Here is a 7,229-nt window from a genome sequence, read left to right as displayed (position 1 = left end):
AAAATTTAAAAAAAAAAAAAAAAAAAGATCTTGGAGGGCCAGCCAAACAGCTCAGCAGAGTAAAGTTCTTGCTTAGGCAGGTGCAGGAACCAGGGTTCGATCCCTGGCATGCCGTACCATGCCGGCCCCGCCCCTGGGGTGCACTGAGATGGCGATTGAGATTGGGCTCGGTGGCATGCGCCTGTATATCCCAGCACTTGGGAGGCTGGAAACAGGAGGATCACTATGAGTCCGAGCTGTGTAGTGAGACATTGTAGACCCTGTACTAAATACATTTTTTTAAAAAAAGAAAAGAAAAGAAAAAAGAGCTTGTAGTGAAGTATTTCAGGTCCTGAAAGAAAACACTTTCCATCCCAGATTGACATACCCTGAAATTATCCATCCATTTTAATGGAGAGATAAGATACTTCTGTGACAAAGAACAATTGAAGAAATTCATGACCACCAAACCAACCCTACAGAGAGTACTAACAGATATTCTAGAATGAGACAGAAATAACCATGACTTGAAGAACAACAGCAGAAAAGAACCACCAGACACAGCAAGTAATTAACAGAGGGGAAAAGTAGAGAACCTACAGCAGGAAAATAACATGACAAAGATAAGCCAATACATATCCATTTATAACCATCAATATAAATGACTTCAATTCACCAATCAAAAGAAGCAGACTGGCAGAGTGGATCACGAAACAAAAGCCAACCATATGCTGTACACAAGAGACACATTTAACTCACAAGGAAACTGATAGACTGAAAATCACAGGATGGGAAACAATATTCCATATGACAGGAGCTCAGAAAAAAGCAAAGGTAGCTGTTCTGGCTGCTAACAATGTCAACTTCAAGAATGACTAAAAGGGGCAGGGGAGATGGCTCAGTAGAATAAGTGCTTCCCTGGTAAGTGCAAGGGTCTGAGTTCAATCCCCAGTTCCACAAAAAAAAAAAAAAAAAAAATGAGATAATGAAGGTCACTACATCTTGGAGGTTTGTATAGGAAGAGATGACAATCATAAATGTATATGCACCCAATGTAGGAGCTCCCAACTACATAAGACAAATTTTAACAGACAAATCAAATGAACAATAACACAATTGTAATGGGGCCTTTGATACCCTATTGTCACAGAGATAGATCAACTAGGCAAAAAAAATCAGAAAAAAAAAAACAACTAAACTAAACCAAACTTGTGAAGAAATGGACTTACTAGATCTTTACAGAGTGTTCCACACAAAGATGTCAGAATACACATTCTTCTCAGCTGCACATGGGATGTTCTCCAAAATATATAATATATAATAGTACAAAAAGCATGTTTAAGGTTGGCTAGGGGTTTATCAATTCTATTCTTTTGAAGAACCAATTCTTCAATTCATTAATTCTTTGTACTGTTTTCTTTATCTTCATTGCATTGATTTCTGCTCTGATTTTCATAATTTCCTGCCTTTTTTTTTTATTTTGGCTTGACAAAGCCTAGGTCCTAAAGGATTCACAGCTGAATTCTACAAGAAATTTAGAGAAGATTTAATGCCAACTCTTCTCAAACTCTTCAGTGAAATTGAAAGGGAAGCAATTCTTCCAAACTCATTTCTGGAGGCAAGTATTACTCTGATACTGAAACCAGAGAAAGACACAACCAAAAAAGGAGAATTGCAGGTCAATCTCTCTAATGAATATAGGTGCAAAAATCCTCAATAAAATACTAGCAAACAGAACGCAGCAAATCACCAAGAAGATTATACATCATGACCAAGTGGGATTCATCCCAAGAATGCAGGGATGTCTCTTCAAGATACACAAATCAGGGGCTGGGGAGATGGCTCAGTGAAATGGCTCATTGCTTCCCTGGCAAGCACAAGGGCCTGAGTTCAATCCCCAGTTCCGCAAAAAAAAGAATCTCAAAGACACAAATCTATAAATGTAATATACCACATCAACAGAGCCAAAGAAAAAAAGCACACGATCATCTCAATAGATGCAGAAAAAGATTTTGACAAAGTCCAACACTCATTTTTTCCCCCAACACTCATTCTTGATTTAAAAAACTCTACAAAAAATTAAAATAGATTGTCTTTACCTCAACCTGATAAGAGCCATCTATGAGAAACCAACAGACAAAATCATACTAAATGGACAAAACCTAAAAGCATTCACTTTAAAATCATGAACAAGACAAGGATGTTGACTGTCACCACTCCTATTCAACATAGTTCTGGAAACATTAGCCACAGCAATTAGACAAGAGAGAGAAATAAAAGGAATAATGATTGGAAAGAGAGAAGTGAAATTGTCATTATTTGCAGATGGCATAATACTCTATATTGAAGTCCCCAAAAATTCCACCAAGAGACTTGTAGATTTAATAACCAAGTTCAGTAGCATAGCAGAATACAAAGTCAGTATTCAAAAATCAATAGCATTTCTGTACACAAACAACAAATGCACCAAGAGAGAAATTAAGGAAACCATTCCTTTCACAATATCCAAAAAAAACAAAATACTTAGGAATCAATCTCACAAAAGAAGTAAAAAATTTATGCAGTGAAAATTATAGTACCCTGAAAAAGAGATCAAAGAGTATTTCAGAAAATGGAAAAAAAATCCTTGCTTCTGGATTGGAAGAACCAGCATTATGAAAATAGTCATACTCCCAAAATTGCTATACATACTAAATACTATCCCAATTAAAATGCCATTAGTATACTTCACAGGTCTGGAAAAAAAATTCCTAAAGTTTCTCTGGAACCAGAAGAGACCTAGAATAACAAAAGCAATCCTCCAATAAAGGAAAGGTAGGAGGCATCATAATCCCTGACTTGAAATTATGCTACAAAGCTACTGTGATAGAATCAGCATGGTACTGGCAAAAAAACAGACCTGAAGATTAAGAAGATTAGAAGATGCAGACACAGCTACAAATGCCACCTTATCGTTGACAAAAGGGCCAAACATGTTCACTGGAAGAATAAAAGCCTCTTTAATAGTGCTGGAAACTGGCTTTCCATATGCTGAAGGCTTAAAATAGATCCATGTCTGTCACCATGCACTAAACTACAGTCAAAATGGATCAAAGATTTAAATATTAAAAAGAGAAACCCTGGGGCCTGCCCCTTAGCTCAGTTCTTTAAGTGGCTGCTTCAACAAAGCAGTCAGGCTCAGGTTGCTGTGGTTCGATCCCCACAACACAAGCCAGTCAGTCATGCCTTGAAGGCATTCGGAGCAAAAAAAAAAAAAAAAAGAGAAACCCTAAAAAATAAAAAAATAATAAAAAAAAAAACACTAAAGTCTTCTGGAGGAAAAAGTAGGTAAAAATCTTAAAGACATAGGAGTAGGTAGAGTTCATAAACAAAAACCAAATTGCAAAGAGTCAATGACTGGGATCTCATGTTTTTGAAAAGTTTCTGCATGTCAAAAGAAATCAACAAGAGTAAAAAAAAAAACCCATGGATTGGGAGAAAATTTTAGCTATCCCTCAGACAAAGGACTTCTATCTAGAACACAAAAATAATTTCTAAAACTCAGGCCCTCAAAATTCAAAGACCCAATCCAAAAATGGAATCTGAGATGAATACACACTTCTTAGATGAAGAAATACAAGTGGATAATAAATTTACGAAAAAATGTTTGACATCAGTCATTTGAGAAATGCAAATTAAAACACTGAAGTTCCATCTCACCCTAGAAAGAAGAGCTATCATCAATAAGTCAACCACTGAGGGCTGAGGATATAGCTCAGCAACATAACCACCTGCCTTGCAAGTGCAAGGTTCTGAGTTCAATCCCCAGTACCACCAAAAAAAAAAAAAAAAAAAAAAGAAGAAGAAGAAGAAGAAGAAGAAGAAGAAGTAGAAGAAGAAAATGATGAAGAAGCCAATCACTAATAAATGCTGGAGGGGCTTTGGGGGAAAAGGAACACTTTTCCACTGTTCATGGAAATGTAGACTGGTACAACCACTGTGGAAATCAGTGTGGAGATTCCTCAAAAACTAGGATTGGAGGTCCCATTCAACCCACTTCTTCCCCTCCTGGGCATTTTTCCAGAAGAACTGAAAATATCATACCACAGTGATATATGTGCACCTATGTTTATAGCTGCACAATTTATCATAGCTAAATCTTAGAAACAACCCAGATGCCCATCAACTGAGGAATGGGTTTAAAAACATGTGATATTTTACACAATGGAGTATTACTCAGCTATAAAGAAGATAAATTCAAAGCTTTTATAGTTAAATGAATGCAACAAGAGACGATACTCATAAGTGAAATAAATCAGACCCACATACACAAACATCATATTGTCTCACTAGTGTAAGAGGCTGAGATATTAAATAGAATCTAAAAGGTACAATAGGTACTGTAAAAGAGAAAGAATCTGTTCAAAGGGAAGAAACAACTGGGATGAGGAAAAGGGCAGGAGAGGGAGGAAAGGGGGAGAAAGCTATATTTATGTATGTATGCACTATGGCTTTAATAATTGCACTTCTGATTTCTGCTGGTCTACAGAGAGGAGCAGTTGATGCTTAAATTTTTCTTTTTTTAAAATATAACTTTTTTCTCCAATTTTTCATGCTTATGTCTACTAATCTCAACAAGTAATTTGAAGACAACATTATGCAGTATAGCAACCATTTTTAAATTCCTATTGGCTTGGTGAAGTTCTGTATCATTTCTGATGCTTTTGTGTGTGTGTTCTTTAGATGATAAAAAGAAAAAGATTTTTTTTTTTTTTTGCAAAACTGGGGATTGAACTCAGGCCCTTGCACTTGCCAGGGAAGCGCTTATTCCACTGAGCCATCTCCCCGGCCCAAAAAAGAAAATTATTGACACTGAGTTATGTAGAGTTTCTAAGTACTGACAAGTTTTATTATATAACATCTAAAAATGATATTGTTAATTTTGTCATCAGTCTTAGTATAAAAACCTTTAAGAGTTGGAAGGTTGTCAAATTAATGGTGACAGTTTTCCAGAATTATAATTTATTTTCATGCATGGGATCAAACTCATGCTCTTGTACATGCTAACCCCATGCTCTACCACTGACCCCCTTGGCTCCCAAACTTCTAATTCTTTCTTGGTAACTGAAATGCTCTAATTGACAACAGTTATTATCTGTTGTTTTTCTAAAATAACAGGCTGACTTGGTTTATTTTCAAGAAAATATTAAAGTCAGAATAACCACAGTTTTTCAGGTTGGTTTTTTTTTCCAGGAAACAAAGGCGTTTCATTAAAAAGTGGCTAATTAGCTTGCAACTCAAATTCACAAGTGTTTTCCTGCAAAGCATCCACTATTGTTGCGTATGTATCAGAAATATTTCATGTATACTTTCGATTTATTTACAGAATACAAAAGATATGCACAGTGATTCTCACTTATGAACATTTGAATTGCAAATTTTGATAGATGCAAACAAATCACAGAAGTAGCTCACATGTCTGGTGGACATTGTTACAGCTGTGCTGCTGTGTGTTTACTGTATAGTACAACAGTGTATAGTAGTAATACAGTGCTCAATCAGAGCCCAGGATATATAGAAGCAAGAAGTGGTGGTTATACGGACACTTTTTTAAACATTTTATATTGTATATTTGTGTCAAAGATGTGTAAGATTCACTTTGCTGGACTACAAATAAATCTGACTTAGGAACATTTTCTTTGAATGGAACTATTTTGTAAGCCTTGTCCTCAAGGGTCAAAATTTAACAAAAAATTATTTAAAAGATTTAATAAAGTTTATGATTGGTTCTACTTTATCCAGATGGTTTGTTTTGTTTGTTTGTTTTGTTTTTGTCTCTTTTGAGACAGGGTCTTGCTGTGCAGTTCAGGCTGGCCTTGAGCTCAATTTGTAGCCCACACTGGTCTCGAACTTGCAGTGTTCCTCCTCCTTCAGCCTCCCCAGTGATGGGATTACAGGCGTGTACAGCCACCATGTGTGGCTATCAAGGTCTTCTTAAGAGTAAGTAAGTGGCTTTGATCCTTTGGTTCATAAGTGTGATGACTGAGTGTTCATATCTTATAATGCATGAGATGTGCCTCCCTCAAACCTTGTTATGACGTGGGCACATTACCTGTGTGATGTGAAAAAAAGAGTAAGTGGCTTTAAAAAAACCCCAACAACCCAAGAAGTGTGCAGTGGTGAAAAATGTAATGACTACTAATGAAGTCTGATGTCGCTGCCTTAAAGATTCAGGAGGATTTGCTTTATATCATAAGTGCAGATATCAACACAGTACCAAAGGCAATTTATGCTTTCATATTACTGTGAAGATAATTTTTAAAAAATAGTTTTGATTTTGTGGACCTCTGTACATGTCTTAGGGACCTCTAAGGGTCTGGGGACCACGCTTTGAAAAATCACTGCATTGTTTTGATATCTTCGTTTTATGGATGTATCCTTTTGGAGTGCTTTCATTTTTTATTAGTAAATTTGTGATACAAAATGAATACATTTATCATATGAGTCAGTACATACACACGTCATGTCTTAGTCCTTTTAACTTCCCTTGCCTTTCCCCTCCCTTCCCTCTCCCTCCATTCCCTAGATTCCTATCCCATCTGTAAAAAGTCTATTGGAGTGTTTTTATTCTTGAGTGATGTTATTTTATTCTTTTTTCTTTTTGCTTATAATAACCCTCATATAAGATTTGACCCTAGTTCTTTTCTGTGACTCTTTAAGTGCAGTAAGTTTTGCTCTACTTTTATATGGAAAGGATAGGTCCAAATAGTTTTCTGTTCTCAAGGTTTTGAATCTCCTTCTTCTGATGTACCATGGATTTTGTCTTTAACAAGATGTTTAATTTATAACTTAGCAGTTTATGGAGTCCAGATTTCTATAGCACTTTAAGATTTTATTTCAGTGCAGTTCTCTGGTGGTCATCAGAAAATTAGATCCTAAAGGCCGACTTCCGGGAACCCCCAGACCCAGTCCTAGCCCAGGTCCGGTGAGTGTGTGGCGAGCTTCCTGCTACCCTGCGCCGGCGGACCAGCCCCAGCCCAGGCGCAGCATAGGCAGGACCCTCTCCCACCCCCTTGGGCCGCCCCACACCACTCCACCTTACCTGCCCCACCCCTCCTGCCGAGTAGGAATTTCTGCCGAGTTCCAGGAACCCCCAGACCCAATCCTAGCTCAGGTCCACAGCGGGAAGGAGCTGAGCACAGCAGCCATACCTAAGTCAGATGCAGCTGAATAACTCTAAAATCTGTAGAGCTCCACCTGAACTTCAGTAC

The 7,229-nt window shown here is 37.2% G+C and overlaps 1 protein-coding gene and 1 non-coding gene across 2 annotated transcripts in view; both read left to right on the top strand.

The window, feature by feature from the left end:
* The window catches only part of Lrrc36 (leucine rich repeat containing 36), an 82,555-nt gene that overhangs the window by 18,295 nt on the left and 57,031 nt on the right, over window positions 1–7,229 (top strand). The window lies entirely within an intron of this gene.
* On the top strand, window positions 5,976–6,080 carry LOC111815100. Its single transcript, XR_002819896.1, has one exon. It is a non-coding gene; the product is annotated as a small nucleolar RNA U13 (small nucleolar RNA).

The sequence above is a fragment of the Octodon degus genome, unplaced genomic scaffold, assembly GCF_000260255.1.
Source record: "Octodon degus isolate 3935 unplaced genomic scaffold, OctDeg1.0 scaffold00011, whole genome shotgun sequence".
Classification (NCBI taxonomy): Eukaryota; Metazoa; Chordata; class Mammalia; order Rodentia; family Octodontidae; genus Octodon; species Octodon degus.
The sequence above is the reverse complement of the archived record's forward strand: the minus strand, read 5'-3'. Positions and strand labels throughout refer to the sequence as shown.